The sequence below is a fragment of the Oncorhynchus mykiss genome, chromosome 11, assembly GCF_013265735.2.
Source record: "Oncorhynchus mykiss isolate Arlee chromosome 11, USDA_OmykA_1.1, whole genome shotgun sequence".
Lineage (NCBI taxonomy): Eukaryota > Metazoa > Chordata > Actinopteri > Salmoniformes > Salmonidae > Oncorhynchus > Oncorhynchus mykiss.
This window is the reverse complement of record NC_048575.1, coordinates 68,283,344-68,307,938: the sequence shown is the minus strand read 5'-3', so window position 1 is coordinate 68,307,938 and position 24,595 is coordinate 68,283,344. Positions and strand designations below refer to the sequence as shown.

At 42.4% G+C, this 24,595-nt stretch overlaps 1 protein-coding gene across 3 annotated transcripts in view; it reads right to left on the bottom strand.

Annotated features, from left to right (window-relative positions):
* Positions 1 to 20,881, bottom strand: part of LOC110536289 (tenascin) — a 74,147-nt gene extending 53,266 nt beyond the window's left edge. For all 3 annotated transcript variants that reach the window (XM_021622011.2, XM_021622012.2, XM_036936188.1), the window contains exon 1: positions 20,533 to 20,881. The gene's annotated coding sequence lies outside the window, so the exon portion shown is untranslated. The remainder of the gene's footprint in view (positions 1 to 20,532) is intronic.
* Between the last annotated feature and the right edge of the window lie 3,714 nt (positions 20,882 to 24,595).

Sequence of the window (24,595 nt, the reverse complement as noted above, 5' to 3'; positions counted from 1 at the left end):
CGCATCTCTCCGTCCAAACATCGGTTTATCCTACAAACTATTAAGACCCCTCTATGGAAAGATGAGACTCTCACAAACACAATGGTGTTCTCCGTTTTGCTCTGAATTCGGTACAGCCGATGGGGCTTGTTGGTAGAGCCAATCTTCCAACCTCTGTATGTAGCGTCCGAAGAGTTTGGGCTGCACACTAATAGGACGCCTCTGTGGAAATTTGTGGATCTGGCTATTTCAGCCACACCCGTTGTTCACAAATGTATAAAATCAAGCACACAGCCATGCAATCTAAATTGACAAACATTGACAGTTGAAGGGCCGTACTGAAGAGCTCAATGACTTTCTACATGGGACCGTCATACTCAGTTAGTCACATTTTTGCCCTGCTACAGCTGCCACGGTTAACTGTAAGTGTTGTTATTGTGAAGTGGAAATGTCTAGGAGCAAAAACGGATCAGCTGTGAATTGATTGGTCAGACAAGCTCACAGAACGGGACTGCAGAGCGCTGAAGAGCGTAGCACATGAAAATTGTCTGTCCTCAGTTGCAACACTCACTACCAAGCATTGTGCCAACTGTAAAGTTTGGTGGAGTAGGAAAAATGGTCTGGGGCTGTTTCTCATGGTTCTGGCTAGGCCCCTTAGATCCAGTGAAGGGAAATCTTAACACCACAGCAAGTAATTACGTTCTAGACAATTCTGTGCGTTCAACTTTGTGGCAACAGTTTGGGGAAGGCCCTTTCCTGTTTCCGCATGACATTGCCCCAGTGCACAAAGTGAGGGCCATGCAGAAATGGTTTGTCGAGATTGGTGTGGAAGAACTTGACTGGCCAAAACAGAACCCTGACCTCAATCCCATCGAGCACCTTTGAGGTGAATTGGAACGCGGACTGCGAGCCAGGCCAAATTGCTCAACATCAGTGCCCGACCTCACTAATGCTTTTGTAGCTGAATGGAAGCAAGTCCCTGCAGCAATGTTCTAACATCTAGTGGAAATCCTTCCCAGAAGAGCGGAGGCTGTTATAGCAGCAAAGGGGGGACCAACTCCATATGAATGCCCAAGATGTTGGAATGAGATGTTCGACGAGCAGGTGTACAGTAGTATACATATGGAGACTGTTCAGTGACAAAAATGTACAAAAATGTTTGTTTTTTAATGTTTCCTGATCTTTCTTATATCTCTCAGATATAGGACAGACACTTCAGAACACATTTATTTTGTATTTTTTGGGGGGCCTTTCTGTTGTTCCATATAGTGAATCTGTTATTCAATGCGGTTTAGATAGGGTTTAGACTGTTATGGGATCAAGAATTAGGGTCAAATGTGATAGTTTTAACTAGGTTGACATGATTTGGATTGATCAAATAAGGACAAAACTACATTAATCTACTGTAGCTACATTGCAAGCATCGGGTGAACTGATGAACAGTTTTACCATGTGGGTGTGGATACAATAAGCATGGTCCTTCATTTTCTATGGAAAATAAAACATTGTGTGAGACATAACTGAGACCCCATAGAGATTAAATCTAATCCCCAGAAGTGTTTCTTTACATAAATCTGCTTTCATACTTGACTGTACCTCCCTGCTTTTGTCATTAGTGTAATGTAAGAACCATGGCACTGTGGCTCCAACTCCAACCAATGAAAGCCATGATCCTCCTTTACTTTACGGTACTAAACATGATTTTTTCTTCTCTGATGAAGACTCTCCTCTGTGTGCTGCGTTTTTTCCTTCTGTACTGTGTTGGAGGATCTTGATCCTTCAATAAATCCAGTGAGTGCACTTATTTAACACAAAGCAGAAGGAAGAGGATGAGGCTTGAACACAGCAAGAGGGAAAACCAGGACCCTGCAGGCCGTTGAAATCCCTATAAGCTACAGTTTTGCCCATAAGCTACAAAATTTTCCTTCGATTGTATCCCAAATGGCGCTCTAGTCCCTAGTGCATTTCTTTTGACCAAGACCTATGGTCAAAATAAAGGCAATATTTAGGGAATAGGCGCAAGTAAGATTTTTGTTATAAATGTTTAATCGCTTAGCATAGCTGCTACCGTTTCCAACGTTAACCTCTAGTTTCAGGGGAAATTAGCAATTATTGCTATTCTGTCGATGATTGCTTTTCCAGGAGTGCCTTACATTTTCTTTCCTTGTCCCATCTTTAAGACACTGGAAGTTGTTATTTCAATTGGTTCTGGAGGGGCACTTTATGATTGATGAGAGGGAGCTTTCCGCCTGTAGAGGATTTCAGACGTTATATGCAGAAGCCAGGATTTCTTTCAAACTCAGCTCAGCCTGGCCCCCATGCTGCAAACTTAATTATCACTCTAGCCTACAGGGGCGGACTGGGACCAAAAATCAATAACCGGCCCATTTTCTTTCCTTTAAAAACCCAAGAAATACAGGTCCACTGGGCTAAAAAGTTGGCTACCAGTTGTCCCTTGGTAATCTATCTTAACTAATACTCACTGTTCCATATGGTACAGTCAAAATAAATCACTAGAAAAGACAACTGTTCACCACGCACAGTTTGGCCTGTCACTGCAAACAGTCTGTTTGGTAAAAAATACTAACTATTGATAGAGCAGGAAGGAAGGCAAGCGTCATCATTCTGCGGGCACATGTGTTTCATGACATAAACGCAAGCTAATACAGATCATGACTGTCTGCTAATGATAAATGGAAGATATGCCCGAGGAGTAAAAAGGAAGCAGTTGCATTGCTGGAGTGTACTACTGTCTACCGTATCAGTCAGATCAACTACACAACAAACAAACTGAATAATGAAACAGATTGGCACACTTGATGTGTAAAAACTGTACATATTCAATGATTTCTTCAACCAACTCCCAGGACTGTATCTACATCCCCAGTATGTTAAACAGGGGACAGGGAAAAGCATGCTTTTCGTTTCAGTAGAAATTATCAAGCTTGCCTAGTTTTGTAGGTCACCCATGGCAAAGACGGGCTTGCCTTCCTTGGCACACACTCTTATTTAATCTGGGTCGCTCGTGAGGAGGTGAATGACCAGTTATTGTCTGTAGGATCTTTTCACCTTGAGAGACGCCTTACAAAATATCTCAGTGGATGTGTACTGACCCAGAGTATCAGGCTCATAGACCATGGTATCAGAGTACGAGGCTCAATGACCAGGAAATTCTGCTCCAACAAAAGATCATGAGAAAATACAACACATCAAACTGCCACACTTACATCTTCCATTTACTACAAAGCCCAGAAAAAAACTCTCTCTTATCACATTTCAAGATGAACCTTTAAAGAGAAGCTTGGCGATAAGGAGGACACACGGGCTAATATTGAAATGGTTTGATATGCACATAAATCATAAAAAAACGCCTGCAAGGTGAAAGGGTTTCTACTTATGTCCTCTTCTGGAGCGGTTAAAGTGTTTGTTTCAATCTCCACGAAGGTCACAATCAGAGATCGAGAGAGAGGGAGAGATCGAGAGAGAGGGAGAGATCGAGAGAGAGGGAGATCGAGAGGGAGAGAGAGGGAGAGAGAGAGAGAGAGAGAGAGAGAGAGAGAGAGAGAGAGAGAGAGAGAGAGAGAGAGAGAGAGAGAGAGAGAGAGAGAGAGAGAGAGAGAGAGAGAGAGAGAGAGAGAGAGAGAGAGAGAGAGAGAGAGAGAGAGAGAGAGAGAGAGAGAGAGAGAGAGAGAGAGAGAGAGAGAGAGAGAGAGAGAGAGAGAGAGAGAGAGAGAGAGAGAGAGAGAGAGAGAGAGAGAGAGAGAGAGAGAGAGAGAGAGAGAGAGAGAGAGAGAGAGAGAGAGAGAGAGAGAGAGAGAGAGAGAGAGAGAGAGAGAGAGAGAGAGAGAGAGAGAGAGAGAGAGAGAGAGAGAGAGAGAGAGAGAGAGAGTGTGTGTGAGAGGGGGGAGAGGAGAGATAGTTGCTGAGGCCAGCACTATATCTGTATGGCTGAGAGTTATAATCATCAAACACAGAAATTGATTTCCTGTATGACTTATAACGTGGATTGAATGCGAGTGCGAGTGAGAAATGGGATCGATTGTAAACTCCAGCCCTCAGTCATGTTGTTGCTGCTCACCAAAATGGGTTTCTAAAGTTATCACCTTGCAACAATTGGAAACCCTGTGCTCTCTGTCCTTGTCTCGATCGATCAAACAGTACACAACCCTTACCGATGTTGCACAGTGTTGAACTGAGTTGAAAACGACGCAAGAATTCATTTTTGAAAACACCGTAGACGAAGCAGTCAATCAATCTCATGTTATCCATTCAAAGGGAGGGGAGGAAGACACCGCATGCTTTAGAGAGATGAGGCTCACTGATGGTACTGACTGTGCCCAAGACCTAACACATTGGAAAAGACAAACACAAAAGGGTGCCATTTTGGATGCAGCCTCTAACGCAGTCCACTGCCTCTAAACAAGCCCTCTCAGTCTAGTTTGCTAGTGGACGACTAGACGCAGGCACCCCTCAGACATTTATTTTCTCTGGCCTGGATACAATTTAAAGGGCAGTCAGTTGTGGCAGGTTTGGGCTCACTGATTGGTTTCTAACTAATTGTTTTGAGCAGGCATTAAAAACATTTGTTCGGATGAAAGGCCTAGATGGTAACGACACAGAAATTGACCCTCATATCTGGCTGTTGGACAAGTCACAGAGGTGATAAGAAATTTCACCTCACATTACATGTAGCCTAAATGTGTTTGGTATTTCTGAGCTGTATACATTACCATGTTGATGATAACTAGAATTGAATAATTGCAGAAATGCAAATAACCCCACAAGATTAACTTTAATGGCACAGTGCAGTCAAAAACATGATTTTGCTGTGTTTTATATTTATTTCCACACTATGAGGTTGGAACTATACGGTGAAATTGTGAAAATGCTCTTTTAGTGTAAGAGCTGTTTGACCAGACTAGCTGAAATGTCAGCCTGTTTTCATGGGATGGAGTTTTGGCCTGCCTGGTGACATTACCAGCAGGTAAATTAGCTAATAGACCAATAAGAAAGAGAGTTCCAACCCTCTCTGCCAATAACAGCTAGTTTTCAGTTTTTCCCTCTCCACTCAGAACACTCCCAGGCAGTCCTAGCTAAATTGTTGCTTGAGAAATTGCTCTTTGCTAAGAAACTATTTTTGTTTATTTTTGACCATTTTATTTGAAAACAATCACAGTAAGGTACATAATCGTTACCCAGAAATTATCTGATATTGAGATAAAAATGCCTGATGCGTTGGACCTTTAAGGAACTTGAAATTGTAGACAAGTCTCTTTGAATATGCATACCGTCTTTGGAAAGTATTCAGACACTTTTTCCACACTTTGTTAGGTTACAGCCTTATTCTAAAATTGATTAAATTGTTTTTCTTCCTCATCAATCTACTCGTAATACCCCATAATGACAAAGCGAAAACAGGATTTTAGAACATTTTGCGAAAAACGGAAGATCACATTTACATAAATATTCAGACTCTTTACTCAGTTATTTCGTGAAGTATATTTGGCACTACAGCCTTGAATCTTCTTGAGTATGACAGTACAAGCTTGGCACACCCGTATTTAGGAAGTTTCTCCATTCTTCTCTGCATATCCTGTGTGTTTAGGGTAATTTTCTGGTTGGAAGGTGAACCTTCGCCCTAGTCTGACGTCCTGGGCACTCTGAGCTGGTTTTCATCAATAATCTCTCCCTACTTTGCACCGTTCAACTTTCCCTCGATCCTGACTAGTCTCACAGTCCCTGCCACTGAAAAACATCCCCACAGCATGATGCTGCCACCAACATGCTTCACCGTATGGATGGTGTCAGGTTTCCTCCAGACGTAATGCTTGAAATTCAGGCCAAAGAATCTTGGTTTCATCAGACCAGATATTCTTGTTTCTTATGGTCTGAGAGTCTTTAGGTGCCTTTTGATAAACTCTAAGTGGGCTGTCAGGTGCCTTTTACTGAGGAGTGGCTTCCGTCTTGCCACTCTACCATAAAGGCCTGATTGGTGGAGTGCTGCAGAAAAGGTTGTCCTTCTGGAATGTTCTCCCATCTCCACAGAGGAACTCCGGAGCTCTGTCAGAGTGACCATCGGGTTCTTGGTCACCTCCCTGACCAAGGCCCTTCTCCCCCGATTGCTCAGTTTGGCTGGGCGACCAGCTCTAGGAAGAGTCTTCATGGTTCCAAACTTCTTCGATTTAAGAATGATGGAGGCCACTGTGTTATTGGCGACCTTCAATGCTGCAGAATTTTTTTGGTACCCTTCCCTAGAGCTCCACGGACAATTCCTTCGACTTACTGGCTTGGTTTTTGCTCTGACATGCACTGTGGGTCCTTGTATAGACAGGTCTGTGCCTTTCCAAATCATATCCAATCAACTGAATTCACCACAGGTGGACTCCAATCAAGTTGTTGAAACATCTCAAGGATGATCAATGGAAACAGAATGCACTGGAGCTCAATTCTGAATACTTATGTAAATAAGGTATTTCAGTTTTAAAATGTGTATAAATTAGCTAATATTTTTTTTAAATATCATGTCATTATGGGTTATTGTATTTAGATTACTGAGGATTTTTTATTTATTTAATCCATTTTAGAATAAGTCTTTCACTTAACAAAATGTGGGAAAAGTCAAGGGGTCTGACTACTTTCAGAAGGCACTGTACAGTATGTTTCTAAACTAAGGGGTAAACACTCAGAGAAGGGAGAATATTAAATAAATCATGTGTTACAATGTTTTGATTATATCCCCTCCTGGCATATAGCTTATAATTTTCCTTGGTATGGGAAAAGCATAAAATTACTTGAAAGTTTTAAATCGAAATATGGTCTTATTTTTTTCTCGGGATGAAAGGGCTTGGTTTCGTATAAATCAAGCCCCATGTCATTGATCTTCCATGACCCTGGTGTATCTGATGCCACAGATAGCAGGGGAGTGGGTTGGTTGGTGTGTTCATGTCTGATAAGACAGGCTGGGGGTGGAGGACTGTGTCACCAGCACAAACACTTATCGCAATGCACGGCTGAGTCCCAAATGGCACCCTATTCCCTATATGGTGCACCTTCAAAAGTAGTACACTACATAGGGAATAGAGTGCCATTTGGGACTCAGACAATGAACAGCTAGTGAGATCACCTAGCCAGGGGTGAACAGTATCACCCTGATTGAAACACAGGGTTGCTTTAGATCCTATCCCAACTTATCTGACTGTTACAAAAAGTCAACACACATTTACAGAACCGAAAAGCAATTTCCCATTCTGACATTGAGATACAAAGACAAATTAGGATGCTGTGAATGCACATGGGAGGGGAATAGAATGGCAGGCAGACAGCCGGAGACTCCATTTTATTGTCAAAATGTCTCTCATCTCTGGACAGAGCCCATCCATTTTATTGTCAAAATGTCTCTCATCTCTGGACAGAGCCCATCCATTTTATTGTCAAAATGTCTCTCATCTCTGGCCAGAGCCCACCCATTTTATTTTTAAAATGTCTCTCATCTCTGGACAGAGCCCATCCATTTTATTGTCAAAATGTCTCTCATCTCTGGACAGAGCCCATCCATTATCTCTACTGCTGGTAACCCATGTAGGTCTGTCACACACTGCTCTTGTAGTCCAGTCCAGACGGAGAGGACACATACCAGTCGTTGTTCATGAGATCTTTTGACCATGTTGTTGGTGATCTCCTGTTTATTAGTTCAACCTCTGTGTGGCAGGCAGCGCCGGGGAGAAGCTGCCTCATCTGCTGCCTTTATAGCACATCTAACCATTCATTTCAGCAGACAGTCGTAACAACCTGGACCTCCAGTCATTCATCCCACTTCCTTTCCTTTAGTTTTAACACCACACAGCAATGACAAGAAAATCTGCATGTCTTTGACTTTATTCTAACTACACTGCCTTCAGAAAGTATTCACACCCCTGGACTTTTCCCACATTTTGTTGTTACAAAGTGGGGTTAAAATAGATTAACATGTTGTATTTTTTAAAATTATCTACACAAAGTACTCTGCAATGTCAAAGTAGAAGAAAAATTCAAACTTTTGCTAAAACTGTAAGAAAAATAACCACTAATAGAGTGTATCTTGATTAGATAAGTATTTAACCTCCTGAGTCAATACATGTAACAATCACCTTTAGCAGCGATTACAGGGGTGAGTCTTTCTAGGTAAGTCACTAAGAGATTTGCACACCTGGATTGTACAATATCTGCACATTATTATTATTTTAACAATTCTTCAAGCTCTGTCAAGTTGGTTGTTGATCATCGCTAGATAGTTATTTTCAAGTCTTGCCATGGATTTTAAAGGCGATTTAAGTCCAAACTGTAACTAGGCCACTCAGGAACATTTAATGTTTTCTTGGTAAGCAACTCCATATACAGTTGAAGTCATAAGTTGACATACACTTAGGTTGGAGTCATTAAAACTTGTTTTTCAACCACTCCAAATTTCTTGTGAACAAACTATAGTTTTTGCAAGTCGGTTAGGACATCTACTTTGTGCATGACACAAGTAATTTTTCAACAATTGTTAACAGACAGATTATTTCACTTATTATTCACTGTATCACAATTCCAGTGGGTCAGAAGTTTACAAACACCAAGTTGACTGTGCCTTTAAACAGCTTGGAAAATTCCAGAAAATGATGTCATGGCTTTAGAAGCTTTTGATAGACTTATTGACATCATTTGAGTCAATTGGAGGTGCACCTGTGGACAAAAATCATAAGATATCAGCCAAGACCGCAGTAGACCTTGGGAGCAATTTCCAAACTTCGCAAGTTACCACGTTATTCTGTACAAACAATAGTGCGCAAGTATCAACACAATGAGTCCACGCAGCCACCATACTCTCAGGAAGGAGACGCGTTCTGTCTCTTAGAGATGAACGTACTTTGGTGCGAAAAGTGCAAATCAATCCCAGAACAACAGCAAAGGACCTTGTGAAGATGCTGGAGGAAACAAGTACAAAGTATCTATATCCACAGTAAACGAGTCCTATATCGACTCATAACCTGAAAGTGCGCTCAGCAAGGAAGAAGTCACTGCTCCAATACCGCCATAAAAAAAAGCCAGATTACAGTATGCAACTGCCCATGGGGACAAAGATCGTACTTTTTGAAGAAATGTCCTCTGATCTGATGAAACAAAAATAGGACTAATTGGCTATAATGACCATTGTTATGTTTGGAGGGGAAAGGGGGAGGCTTGCAAGCCAAAGAACACCATCCCAACCATGAAACACGGGGGTGGCAGCATCATGTTGTGGGTGTGCTTTTCGGCATGAGGAACTGGTGAAAATTGAGGATATATTGAAGCATCGTCTCAAGACATCAGCCAGGAAGTTAAAGCTTGGTCGCAAATGGGTCTTCCAAATGGACAATGAACCCAAGCATACTTCCAAAGTTGTGGCAAAATGGCTTAAAACCTCTCTGGGATAGGGGCAGTATTTTCACGTCCGGATCAAAAAGCATGCTCAAATTGAACAACCTGCTACTCAGGCCCAGAGGCTAGGATATGCATATTATTAGTAGATGTGGATAGAAAACACTCGGAAGTTTCTAAAACCGTTTGAATAATGTCTGTGAGTATAACATAACTGATTTGGCAGGCGAAACCCCGAGCACAATCCATCCAGGGATTTTTTTTTTTAGGTCCATCTGTTTTCCATTAGATTTCTATGGCAAACCCGTTTTGATATAAATAATCTTGCTGTTCCTATGGCTTGAAATAACGTGGTGATCCTAACTGACCAAAGATTTACAAGGATTAAATGTCAGGAATTGTGAAACACTGAGTTTAAATGTATTTGGCTAAGGTGTATGCAAACTTCCGACTTCAACTGTATGTTTTTGCCTTGTGTTTTAGGTTATTGTCCTGCTGAAAGGAGAATTTGTCTCCCAGTAAGGGTTGGAAAGCAGACTGAACCAGGTTTTAATCTAGGTTTTTGCCAGTGCTTAGCTCTATTCCATTTCATTTTATACTAAAAAACTCCCTAGACCTTACCGATGACAACCATACCCATAACATGATGCAGTCACCACCATGCTTGAAAATATGAGGAGTGGTACTCAGTTGTGTTGTGTTGTATTTGCCCCAAACATAACACTTTGTATTCAAAACATAAAGTTTATTTCTTTGACACATTTTTTACGTTAGTGCCTTATTAAAAACAGGACGCGTATTTTGGAATATTTGTATTCTGTACAGGCTTCCTTTTTTTCACTCTGTCATTTAGGTTTTATTGTGGAGTAACTACAATGCTGATAATCCATCCTCAGTCTTCTCCTATCACAGCCATTCAACTCTGTAACTGTTTTAAAGTCACCATTGGCCTCATGGTGAGGTCCCTGAGTTGCTTTCTTCCTCTATTTTCTTCTTCCTTACCCATCTACCAATAGGTGCCCTTCTTTGCGAGGCATTGGAAAACCACCCTGGTCTTTGTGGTTGAATCTGTGCTTGAAATTCACTGCTCAACTGAGGGACCTTAGTTGATAAACACAAGTATTTCAGGCAAAGTGAATCCATGTAACTTATTATCTGACTTAAGCACATTTTTACTCCTGACCTTATATAGGCTTGCCATAACAAAGGGGCTGAAAACATATTGACTAAAGACATTTCAGCTTTTAGTTTTTTATTATTTTGTAAAAATGTCTCAAATATAATTCTACTTTGACATTATGGGGCATTGTGTGTAGGCCAGTGACACAACGTCTTCATTAGGTCTGTAAAACAACAAAATGTGGAAAAAGTGAAGGGATGTGAATACTTTTAGAAGGCACTTTATGATGTTATGTGTTGATAATGTACTGTATCTTATTGAGGCTGGCTGACCTTGAAGACAAGGATGAACTTTCAAGCAGCCAACACCTTCTCAGGTAATCAAATCTTGCTGCAAGACGAGCTCGACAGAGATTTGATTGCAACACCATAACAAGAAACAAGAGAGCTGGGAGCAACTGTGGCTTCATATTGGTTACCTCTACAGAGCGCTTGTTAACTTAATTGCTTACATATACAAAGTGGCACTACGACCAGACACAACATGAGTGAAGTTAAAAAAAAAAGAGGAAAATTCTCAGCAGGATCCAATTCCCTCACAGACAAACAGACCTTCAGACAATACTGCAGCATGGCTCTATAGTGGCTTTATGGATGAATAACTGTCTACTTGCTTGTCTGTGGTAGGCACAAGGATTTTCTGTCTAATGGTGGACAGAAAAATCCCTTTCCTGGCGAGGGAGCACCTCGCAGGCATGTGGTCTCGGGAGCATTTCACCGTGTTGCTCCCCGACTTTGGCTTTGCACTGCAGCAGTGAATTCAGACAGAGGAAAGGACAACTTTCTCTGTCCTTGGTCCTAGTTCCTCCCTCGCAAACTGCAGAGGCAGCTGTCCAGTACTTCTGCTAACAACGTACAGTAGACAACTTGATGAAAAAGTTGAGAGTAATAACATTAGGTGAATTGCCATGTTGCCTTCTTCATTCACTTGTAAATGAACCGAGGGGATTTTTAGGTTATTCAAGGACATCCAAAGTACTGAAGGCTATCTTTTGAATACAGTGGGGTATTCTTCACAGCATTGACAGGCTTTATGACGGGAAGGAGAGGTTTTTCCCACTCGGAAATCGAGGCAGGAATGTTGGCTGTGATATGAGGACATCTGTTTGTCCCTGTCAATGAAAGGCTGACAGTGTGTCGCGTGTCCTCACGGGGAGTACTACCATCCTTTCACACACTAATACGACCCCAGGTCATACACTTTATGGGTCTCCCATTTACCATATCCCAATTTAAATTGTCTGCCCCCTCAATGAGGCCTGTCTTGTCCAGGGAACACGATTCTATGGTGTGTGCATTCCAATATGTGGGGTCACTGGCGAGTCACAGTCCCATCATCAGCCAGCTGTGTTCATCTCTTGGATGCCACCAATGGAGTTATAACGTTGGCAACACAAAGGCCCCGGGAACACAGACAGTGTCCCAAATCTCACCCTATCCCCTATATAGTGCATTACTTTCGACCAGGTCCTTTAGGGCTCTGTTCAACAGTAATGCACTGTATAGGGAATAAGGTGTAATTTGGGATGCGCCCACAGGCTGCCAGCTCTTCCCCTCCACTCAGCTCTCACATTAGCATCAGAGTAACATTAAAAACCGTCTGGGAGTTCAACACTTTAAGACATTGGATTCTTTTTGAGAGAATCTTTGTTCCCGTGGTGATAACTAATCTGTCAGGAGCTTTTTGTCTCGTCGGGCGGAGGGGCTGTCAGTCAGAGGCCAAATCTGGGAGTGACACAGGAAAGAGGCCTTTTATAAGGCTTAATACATTCATATGTGTCAGTCTCAAATGTGATGTGAACAGCAGACATAACACACAATCAAAGCACAAAAGCAAAGCACAATACTACAGACGACAATCTACTGGATCGAAGGATTAGTCTATATAAATCAAATAGGTGCTCTCAATGGGATAGATGGTATTTATTTATTCGCCGTCAATGGTGGTGGCATTTCATGAACTCAAACCACTACAAGCACAAACAATTACATTTTCTCACCAGGAATGTTTTGGTCTTGCAGTCAGTCTGCATGATGCGGGTTATGAGTTTCCAGGTACCGGGATCTGATTAAATCTTTATGATTCAGGTTAACATCTGGCTGTAAGACAGGCCACACTGGCCATACGGATATACATGGTGAAAAACACACATTTACCAACCTGGAACAGTCTGAATGAACCACAGCAGGTCATTATCTACACTGAACAAAAATATCAACTCAACATGTAAAGTCTTGGTCCCATGTTTCATAAGCTGAAATAAAAGATCCCAGAAAAGTTCCATATGCACAAAAAGCTTATTTCTCTTAAATGTTGTGCACAAATTTGTTTACATTCCTGTTAGTGAGCATTTCTTCTTTGCCAAGATAACCCAACCACCTGACAGGTGTGACATATCAAGAACATGGTTATTACACAGGTGCACCTTGTGCTGGGGACAATAAATGGCCAATCTAAAATGTGTAGTTTTTTTTTTACACATCACAATACCACAGATGTCTCAAGGTTTGAGGGAGAGTGCAATTGGCATGCTGACTGCAGGAATGTCCACCAGAGCTGTTGCCAGAATTTTGAGTGTTAATTTTTCTACCATAAGCCGACTCCAACACTGTTTTCGAGAATTTGGCAGTACGTCCAACCGGCCTCACAACCACAGACCACATGTATGACATCGTGTGGGTGAGCGGTTTGCTGATGTCAACGTTGTGAACAGAGTGCCCCATGGTGGTGGTTGGGGTTATGGTATGGGTAGGCATGAACACAATTGCAATTTATCGATGGCAATTTGAATGCACAGAGATACTGTACGTGATGAGATCCTGAAGCCCATTGTCATGCTATTCATCCGCCGTTATCACCTCATGTTTCAGCATGAAAATGCACGGTCCCATGTCGCAAAGATCTGTACACAATTCCTGGGTGCTGAAATTGTCCCAGTTCTTCCCTGGCCTGCATACTCACCAGACATGTTACCCATTGAGCATATTTGAGATGCACTGGATTGATGTCTATGACAGCGTGTTCCAGTTACCGCCAATATCCAGCCACTTCTCACAGACATTGAAGATGAGTGGGACAACGTTCCACATGCCACAATCAACAGCCTGATCAACTCTATATGAAGGAGATGTGTCGTGCTGCATGAGGCAAATCGTGGTCACACCAGATACTGACTGGTTTTTTGATCCACGACCCAACTTTTTTTAAAGGTATTTGTGACCAACAGATGCATATCTATATTCCCAGTCATGTGAAATCCATAGATTAGGGACTAATGAATGTATTTATATTGAATGATTTCCTTATATGAACTGTAACTCAGTAAAATCTTTTACATTTTTGCCGGTTGCGTCTTTATTTTTGTTCAGGGTAGTAATTACTCACCATCATTAAATTCAATCAATGAGACATGTAGAACTGTCAATTTCTCAAATTGTCAGTGAATTAACCCATTATCAAGATAGCCTTGAATAGACAAACTTCAACAAAATAACAATGACAGTGTAGAGAGACAATATATATAAATATAAAAGAAAATAGCTCAATCAATCCCCAACTTCTGTGCATTTACTAATGACATAAAGCTTGTTAGTATTTTGGGTGAGGGAGCAGCTATTACTGACAGATGTCTGATTGCCATAGCCTGAGGGACAGTCCATGAACATTCATTCCTTGATGTATTTACATTCTATATACCTTAAAAGCAACATATAGTGTAACCATCTTCTTTTTATAATATGTTTTATTTAATGAAATATATCGATCAAAGATCACACAATAAAACAGTAGTAGTGTTTTACCTGTCCACATGATATGTTATTATTACTACTGAAATTAAATGGATTTCATTAACCTCATTGCATTGAAGTGTATTTCCTGAAATGCTGTACCACTATACAGCTTTTGCAATATCTACAAATTGTATTTCATGCCAATAAAGCAATCTGAATCTGATAGAAAGAGGAGATACAGGGAGAGAGGGGGAGAGAGAGAGACAGAGACAGAGAGCAAGAGAGAGAGAATACAGCAAATTGAATTTAATTGAATTGAGAGAGAGAGACAGAGAAAGACAGAGAGAGAGAAAGAGAGAGAGAGGGGGAGAGAGAGATACAGGGAGAGAGGGGGAGAGAGAAAGAGAGAGACAGAGAAAGACAGAGAGAGAGAAAGAGAGAGAGAGGGGGAGAGAGAGATACAGGGAGAGAGGGGGAGAGGGAGAGACAGAGAGACAGAGAGCAAGGAGAGAGGGAAAGAGAGAGAGAGAGAGTGCCCCATGGGGAGAGAGAAAGAGGGAGACAGAGAAAGACAGAGAGAGAGAGAGAGAGAGAGAGAGAGAGAGAGAGAGAGACGGACGGACGGACGGACGGACGGACGGACGGACGGACGGACGGACGGACGGACGGACGGACGGACGGACGGACGGACGGACGGACGGACGGACGGACGGACGGACGGACGGACGGACGGACGGACGGACGGACGGACGGGCGGGCGGGCGGGCGGGCGGACGGGCGGACGGTTGTGCAGGTGGGGGTGGTTTGAAATTGAGATGACCGTTGTTTCATCCAGCAAAAATCACATCTGCTTCTTCAGTCAACTAATTTGTTATCCTTTCCTTTCTTTATGAGCATGTAAAATAACCTCTTCATGTCATTGTAAATGCCCCAATCATTGTTTCTCCTCCATCACCACCAGAGGAGCTAAGTGAGGGTAAATACAGTTCTCTCTCCAAGTGCATTGATTATCAAGCATGGGGTGATGGAGGATACAGCTGTCCAAACAAAGGACAGTTTTCCACTCATCTCTGGCGCTGTGTCACTATCAATGGCTCTCCTCTCTGCACATAGCATTAGGATCATAAAACATTCACACACCAAGCCTGAGCAACCTCCACATGTTGGTACTGAAACATAACCACTCTGACACTGACTATACACATATCAAGAAGGAAAAGGTGCATGAAAGAGAAAACCCAACATCAGACGTCTGACAAATGAACCAAGATAGTAAGTAGGTAGCCTTATCCACACAAGCATCAAAGTATTGAGTGGAAAAGGGTCAATATTGTCCAATTAGGCACTGAACATCCTTGTGCTGCAATAGAAGAACCATGAGTTGATCCTGCTTCAACCATTCTCTACACAACAATGTTCCAAAGATAAGATGAGGTAGGCATTACATTGTGCCCCCATGTAGCATTTACCATCCAACAGATGCAGACGTGGTATCCTGGGGGTCTCCTCCTTCACTGCACCCCACATCTCCGTAGTTAACCACACACAGTGCCCCAACACACACACACACACATCTCCACACACACACGTGAACGGCAACCCCCACACATCCTCCCCTCTACTCTCATTCACAGTCACAGTAATTACAGTCACAGTCATCACAGTCACAGGCATGCAATCTTTTACAGGGGCATAATCACTGTCGACAACCCCCACCAAAGAGCGCTGTACATCCCTAATTTCTCTCTCTGAGCCCTCTGATATAGGAGATCTGATATAGAAGATCTGATATAGGAGATCCGATATAGGAGATCTGATATAGGAGATCTGATATAGGAGATCCGATATAGGAGATCTGATATAGGAGATCCAATGGATGAGATCTGATATAGGAGATCTGATAAAGGAGATCTGATATTGGAGATCCGATGGAGGAGATCTGATATAGGAGATCCGATATAGGAGATCCGATGGAGGAGATCTGATATAGGAGATCCGATATAGGAGATCCGATATAGGAGATCCCATAAAGGAGATCTGATCAAGGAGATCTGATATAGGAGATCTGAAATAGGAGATTCGATATAGGAGATTCGATATAGGAGATCTGACAAAGGAGATCTGATAAAGGAGAACTGATATAGGAGATCTGATATAGGAAATCTGATATAGGAGATCCGATATAGGAGATCTGATATAGGAGATCTGTGAGTGTTGAGGACTATACATGCACACACAGACATGCTGCCTGTAGCCCAGTGCTGAACAGCACATAGACTAGAGGGAGGAAGGGAGTCTGCAGAGCTGCCAGCTAGTACTGTGTACCAACCGTACAATGAGAGAACCAGGAGAGAGAGTAGAGAATAGAGAGAGCAGAGTGTAGAGAGAGTAGAATGAGTAGAGTAGAGTATAGAATAGAGTAGAGAATATAAAAAAATAAAAGAACAGAGAGAATAGAGAGAGTCAAGAGAACAGAGGGAGGGAGTAGAGAGAACAGAGAGAGTCAAGAGAACAGAGCAATTAGAGAGATTAGGGTAGAGAGAGTATAGAGAGTAGAGAGTAAAGAAAATAGATAGAACAGAGAGAGTAGAGAGTAGAGAGAGTAGAGATAATAGAGAGAAGACAGAACAAAGAGAAAATAAAGAATAGAGAGAATAGGGAGAACAGAGAGAGTCAAGAGAACAGAGGAAGTCAAGAGAACAGAGAGAGAAGAGAGAATATAGACAGTAGAGAGAACAGAGAGAGTCGAGAGAACAGAGCAATTCGAGAGATTAGGGTAGAGAGAGTATAGAGAGTAGAGAGTAAAGAAAATAGATAGTACAGAGAGAGTAGAGAGTAGAGAGTAGAGAGAGTAGAGATAATAGAGAGAAGACAGAACAAAGAGAAAATAAAGAATAGAGAGAATAGGGAGAACAGAGAGAGTCGAGAGAACAGAGGAAGTCAAGAGAACAGAGAGAGCAGAGAGAATAAAGAGAGTAGAGAGAGTAGAGAGAACATATATTAGAGAGTAGAGAGAACAAATAGTAGAGAGAGTAGAGAGAATAGAGATACTGGACGTACTAGAGATACTAGAGAGTAGAGAATAGAAAGAGAGTAGAGAGGGTAGAGAGTAGAGAGAGTAGAGAGAACACAGGGAATTGAGAGAACAGAGAGAGTAGAGAGAATATGGAGAGTAGAGAAAATGTAGAGAGTAGAGAGGGTAGAGTGAACAGAGAGTAGAGAGAACAAATAGTAGAGAGAGTAGAGATACTAGACGTACTAGAGATACTAGAGTAGAGAATAGAAAGAGAGTAGAGAGAGTAGAGAGAATAGAGAGTAGAGAGAACAGAGGAAGTGGAGAGAACAGAGAGACTAGAGAACACAGAGAGAGAATAGATGGATAGTAAGAGAGATTAAAGAGATTAGAGAGAGTAGAGAGAATATAGAGAGTAGAGAGAGTAGAGTGAACAGAGAGTAGAGAGTAGAGAGAACAAAGAATAGAGAGAGTAGAGAGAGTAGAGAGAACAAAGAATAGAGAGAGTAGAGAGAGTAGAGAGAACAAAGAATAGAGAGAGTAGAGAGAGTAGAAAATATAAAAAATAGAAAGAACAGAAAGAGTGGAGAGAATAGAGAGAGTAGAGAGAGTCGAGAGAACAGAGGGAGTCGAGAGAACAGAGAGACTAGAGAACAGAGAGAGATAATAGATAGATAGATAGTAGAGAGATTAAAGAGAGTAGAGAGAGTAGAGAGAATATAGAGAGTAGAGAGAGTAGAGTGAACAGAGAGTAGAGAGAGTAGAGAGAACAAAGAATAGAGAGAGTAGAGAGAGTAGAGAGAACAAAGAATAGAGAGAGTAGAGAGAGTAGAAAATATAAAAAATAGAAAGAACAGAAAGAGTGGAGAGAATAGAGAGAGTAGAGAGAGTCGAGAGAACAGAGGGAGTCGAGAGAACAGAGAGACTAGAGAACAGAGAGAGATAATAGATAGATAGATAGTAGAGAGATTAAAGAGAGTAGAGAGAGTAGAGAGAATATAGAGAGTAGAGAGAGTAGAGTGAACAGAGAGTAGAGAGAGTAGAGAGAATATAGAGAGCAGAGAGAATAGAATGAGTAGAGCATAGAGAATATACAAAATAGAAAGAACAGAGAGAGAGTAGCAAGCGCACAGAGAGTAGAGTGAGTACTCCAGCCACTTTAATAATGGAAAAATTGCTGTGAAAATGTATCACTAGCCACTTTAAACAATGCCACTTAATATAATGTTTACATACCCTACATTACTCATCTCATATGTATATACTGTACTCTATACCATCTACTGCATCTTGCCTATGCTGTTCTGTACCATCACTCATTCATATATCTTTATGTACATATTGTTCATCCCTTTACACTTGTGTGTGTGTATAAGGTAGTTGTTGTGAAATTGTTAGGTTAGATCACTCGTTGGTTATTACTGCATTGTCGGAACTAGAAGCACACGCATTTCGCTACACTCGCATTAACATCTGCTATCCATGTGTATGTGACAAATAAAATTTGATTTGATTTGAATGGAGAGATTAGAGAGAGTAGAGAGAGTAGAGATTAGAGAGATTAGAGAGTAGAGAGAGTAGAGAGTAGAGAATAGAGTGAGGAGAAAGTAGATAGTAGAGAGTGTAGAGAGTAGAGTGAGGAGAGAGTTGAGAGAGTAGAGAGTAGAGTGAGGAGAGAGTAGAGAGTAGAGAGTGTAGAGAGTAGAGTGAGGAGAGAGTAGAGTGTAGAGAGTAGAGTGAGGAGAGAGTAGAGACAGTAGAGACAGTAGAGACAGTAGAGAGTAGAGAGTAGAGAGTAGAGTGAGGAGAGAGTAGAGGGTATAGACAGTAGAGTGCAGAGAGTAGAGTGAGGAGAGAGTAGAGATAGTAGAGACAGTAGAGAGTAGAGAGTAGAGTGAGGAGAGAGTAGAGAGAATAGAGACAGTAGAGAGTAGAGTGAGGAGAGAGTAGAGAGAGTAGAGAGTAAAGAGTAGAGTGTAGAGAGTAGAGTGAGTAGAGAGTAGAGATTGTAGAGACAGTAGAGAGTAGAGTGAGGAGAGAGTAGAGAGAATAGAGAGTTGAGAGTAGAGTGTAGAGAGTAGAGTGAGGAGAGAGAGAGTAGAGACAGTAGAGAGTAGAGAGGATAGAGAGATAGAGTGGAGAGAAAGGAGAGAATAGAGAGAACAGAGAGAGTAGAGCGAGTAGCAATGAGAGAATAGAGAGAAAAGAGAGAGTAGAGAAAATAGAGAGGGTAGCGAGAACAGAGAGAATCGAGAGAATAGAGAGACTATAGAGTAAAGAGAGTAGAGAGAACAAAGAGTAGAGAGAGTTTAGAGAGAGTAGAGAGTAGCGCTCTTGATACTAGAGAGTAGAGATGATAGAAAGAGAGCAGAGAAAACAGAGAGAGTAGAGAGAACAAAGAGTAGAGAGAGTGGAGATACTAGAGATCCTAGAGAGTAGAGATACTAGAGAGTAGAGATAATCGAAAGAGAGTAGAGAGAATAGAGAGAGTAAAGAGAGCAACTGTATTGCACAGCAGTTGTCTGTCTCTCGAGCTACAGAAGCTCAATGTCTGCTGGCACACATACAGTAGATCTACAGACTCATATCTGGCAGGCTGCGGGAGGCAACACACACAGAACAACCCTACTCCTATCCCGAACCCCAGCTGACTGCAACTCAACACCTCCACAGGCAGAATTATTCAGTAGATGATCAACATCTTGGATCACTCAGTCATTTTCCCCTCTGTTCAGGTAAGACCCAGCTATCCTCACCCCCTGGCTCAAGCGAGAGAGAGAGAGCAAGCTGGTGGATGAGGTTAGGTAAGAGGTAAATAGTAGAAACGTGGTAAACTCGTAAACTGTAAAGGCACCTTTGAGCATGTACAGTAAAGGAGTAATGATGGAACAAACTAAGCCAGCTTCAGAAGACTTCGCTTGTTGAAAAGTATAATAGACAAACAATAAAAGACTCCACTTTGATGAATGAAATATCTCATTATAATCCACAGTTTACTGTTCTGAAATGTTGTGCTTTGTATTTATTTGTTTTGCCCGTCAAGACATATTTTAAGACAAACCAAAAACATACAATTGATTGTATTTCCCACTGTGTTATTTCTGTGATATTAATAAAAATCAACACTAAATTAAGTCACACTAACAAAAATCTTAAATGATCTGATCACACAAAATCTAGACATCAGCATTAATTCTAATTCAAACATAACATCATCAAGTACCACACAGCTAAACACAGGAGCAGCTTACCTTCCACTGAATTCACAGAATCTCTCCACCGGAGCTAAATCAACGTAATAGAACAAAAAGGAAGAATGTGAGAACTTGGCTCAAAGAAACCAAAGCCAAAGAACAAATGTTCTTGTGTGTCTGTGACTTTGCCTTCTAAAGCAATGACAGTTTAGTCATTTTCCTCTCCTTCTCTCAATCAGTCTATTCCATCTACCTAGAGACCCAGTCTGCTGCTGATGTAGTCAGTGAGAGGAGAGAGAGAAGCCAGGAGAGCTGGGGACTGAGTGAAAGAGAGAGGGAGGGAGAATTCCCTTTCTCTTAAATAGTAGACTATGCGGTCAGACCCCACTCCCACCTAGCGCTCTTGAATACCCCCCTATGAATGGAAGCTGAGGAGTTGAAATGGGATGCCTCAAGGCTGGAGAGAGGGGGAGAGAGATAGAGAGTGGGGGGGGGGGCTGAGGGTTTGGGGGGAGGGTGGACCATTAGCCACAAAGTGGAGCAGCCAATGGAAGAGGAATAAATTAGTGGATTCAGGGCTGCATTAACATATCATTTTAGACTAGAATATAAACAGGAAAAGTAGCTAGATTGACTGCCTCTGCTTTTTGATGAGGATAATAATGGTGGTGATGATGGTGATAATGATGGTGGCGATGATGATAATGGTGGTGATGATGGCGATAATGCTGGTGGTGATGGTGGTGATAATGCTGGCTGTGATGATGATAATGTGGGTGACGACGATGGCAATGTTGGTGACGATGATGATAATGCCAATGGAGGTGATGATAATGTTGGTGACAGCGATGATAATGCCGGTTGCTATGGTGACGATTGTGGATATGATGGCGATAATGCGGGTGGCCATGGCGATAATGCTGATGGCGATGATGATAATGCTGCTGGTGATAATGATTAGGATCAGTTTTCTAAGTTATTTGTTATTATTCCTCATATCCCTAATTTAATCAATAAGGGCGAGGGGGTCATATTTGTCATAAAAGTGGTATTAGGTTGGATATACCACGGCTTTCAGCCAATCAGCATTCAGGGCTTGAACAACCCGGTTTATAATATCGGATATACCATCCTCAAATCCACCAGAATACTGAAACCTCTGAAACCTGATGCATAACATTGAACAGAACCAAGCTAGCCTGCTCTCCATACAGCACTCTACCAACCACACAGCCCGTGATGAATGTGTGTTTAAATACAGCTGCATCCCTATTTCCTTTATATTGCACTTATTTTGACCAGGGCACATAGGGCTCCTGTCAAAAGTAGGGAATAGTGTGCCATTTGAGACAAAGCCCAGTACCTACCTCTGTCCCTCTGCTCTGTGCCCATGTCTGGAGTGAACCAACATGGCATCCTTATTTAGAGACTACAGCTATCAAGACACAAGGCCAGGCCCAGCTGCAGACACATGAGGCAGGTTGGAGTCTTACAATGTTTATTCATCCAAAGGGGTAGATAAGAGAATGATCGTGGACAGGCAAAAGGTCAAAACCAGATCAGAGTCCAGGAGGTACAGAGTGGCAGACAGGCTTGTGGTCAAGGCAGGCAGAATGGTCAGACAGGCAGAATGGTCAGACAGGCGGGTACAGAGTCCAGAAACAGGTCAAAACCGGGAGGACTAGAAAAAGGAGAATAGCAAAGGAGGACGGTAAAAAAACACGCTGGTTGACTTGACTGAACATACAAGACGAACTGGCACAGAGTGACAGGAAACACAGGGATAAATACACTGGGGAAAACAAGCGACAACTGGAGGGGGTGGAAACAGGAACAGGTGAAACAGATCAGGGTGTGACAACAGCGGCTAGGACCTGACCTCCTCATTTAGTGACAACAGCGGCTAGGACCTGACCTCCTCATTTAGAGACAACAGGGGCTAAAACCTGACCTTCACATTTAGAGACTACAGCGGCTAGAACCTGACCTCCTCATTTAGAGACTACAGTGGCTAGAACCTGACCTCCTCATTTAGAGACTACAGGGGCTAAAACCTGACCTCCGCATTTAGAGACAACAGCGGCTAGAACCTGACCTCCTCATTTAGAGACTACAGGGCTTAGAACCTGGCCTCCTCACTGGAACCTGACCTCCTCATTTAGAGACTGCAGGGGTTAGAACCTGGCCTCCTCATATAAACACTACAGGGGCTAGAACCTGACCTCCTCATTTAGAGACTACAGGGGCTAGAACCTGGACTCCTCATTTAGAGACAACAGGGGCTAAAACCTGACCTTCACATTTAGAGACTACAGCAGCTAGAACCTGGCCTCCTCACTGGAACCTGACCTCCTCAATTAGAGACTACAGCGGCTAGAACCTGACCTCTTCATTTAGAGACTACAGGGGCTAGAACCTGACCTCCGCATTTAGAGACTACAGCGGCTAGAACCTGACCTCCTCATTTAGAGACTGCAAGGGTTAGAACCTGACCTCCTCATTTCGAGACTACACGGGTTAGAACCTGGTCTCCTCATATAAAGACTACAGGGGCTATAGGAACAGCAGGACCCAGAGGATGCTGGTTGTGAAAACAGTCAGTCTCATCTCAAATAAACACAGGAACAACCAAGAAGGACGATGCAGGACCCAGCCAGAGACAGAGCCAAAATGCTCACAGGCAGTGTCCCCTCATTCCCAAGGACATCAAAAGCAGAAGATATGCATTAAATATATTTCATAAGAGCCAGCATGGAGAATTGAGTGACACTAATTAAGTCAGTCTGTGACCCGACCTCCAAACTAATCGTGGGCTACAAAGGCTCTGGTGCTGATGATGATGGTGCATCGGGGGGGGCTTCCCTTAGGGAACATTCAAGAACCCCTTTGGCGATAAAAAATACATCTACCCTCATTAGCTTTCTGTCCTTCAATATGAAATCATGCTGATGTGACACAAAAAAACAAAATATTGAATATTCTAACGTTGCCAGTCTATGGAAGCTCTCCATATAAAACAGTTAATGTCACAAATGGCACCCTATACAGTGCACTACCTTTGAGCGGGTATCATATGTCTCTGTTCAAAAGTAGTGCAATACATAGGGAATAGGGTGCCATTTGGGACACATGCACAGTGATAAGCATGGCTGGTGAATGAGGCAGAGGAAGTAGTGGTGTGTGGTGAGGGGAGGCTGAGACAGGGAGACTTGCAGCCTGAGAGAGAAAGGCTTTCTATCAGCAGGGGAAATTATCTCCTTCTTCTTATTGAGAGCCAGTTACCAGTCAGACAGAAAAGATCCCACCCAAATCCAATACAAAGCACAGTGGCACATACTGTATATGTAGCACGACCATTGGGTGACAAAGAATATCCCATTACTTGAGGGGCCTGATTAATTTTGCTTTGGCTCTCCTGAGGGTAAACATGATCTAGCATATAGAATTATAGTTGTGTGAACATTCAGTCCTTATAATTGTCATTTGTGACACTGTGTTCCAATGAAATCAATGTCTTCGTTCACTATAGGATGGAAAGAGGCTGTGGAGCCATGTCTAAGTATAGCACCTGTTTTAAATGAGTATGTCTTTACACACAGAGTCCCTACGTTCCTGTGGAACACATACTGTGTCTCTCCATCTGTTCCTCTTTTCACCTTCCTGTCGCACTCTCTCCTTCTCTCGCTCCTACTCTCTCTTCTCCTTTCACTCCTTCTCTCTCTTCTTCTCTCTCTTCTTCTCTCTCTTCTTCTCTCATGTGGTTGTAAACATTTGTTTGTTTATTGTTTCAGTCACACCTGCACTGTTGGAGCTCAGAGTTTAAGATTTTAATCTGCGATGCAGTTGCAGCGACCCTGTGCATGTGACTAAATAAAAATGTATCTCCTCTCTCTCTCCTTCTCTTTCACCTCATCTCTCCTTCACAGCAGTGCAGCCAGGGAGGATTCACAGGGAATTGCTGTGGGAGCTTGACTAGTCTCTGTTTGTCATGCTATTACCTCCGTCTACTGAGCATGGAACAGAGTTTGATTTCCCTGCTGACGTCTATGTGTGCAAGCGCATCCTTCCCTGCCATCCAATCTCGTCGCACTCAGGAACCAGACACTTGCAGAAGCATGTG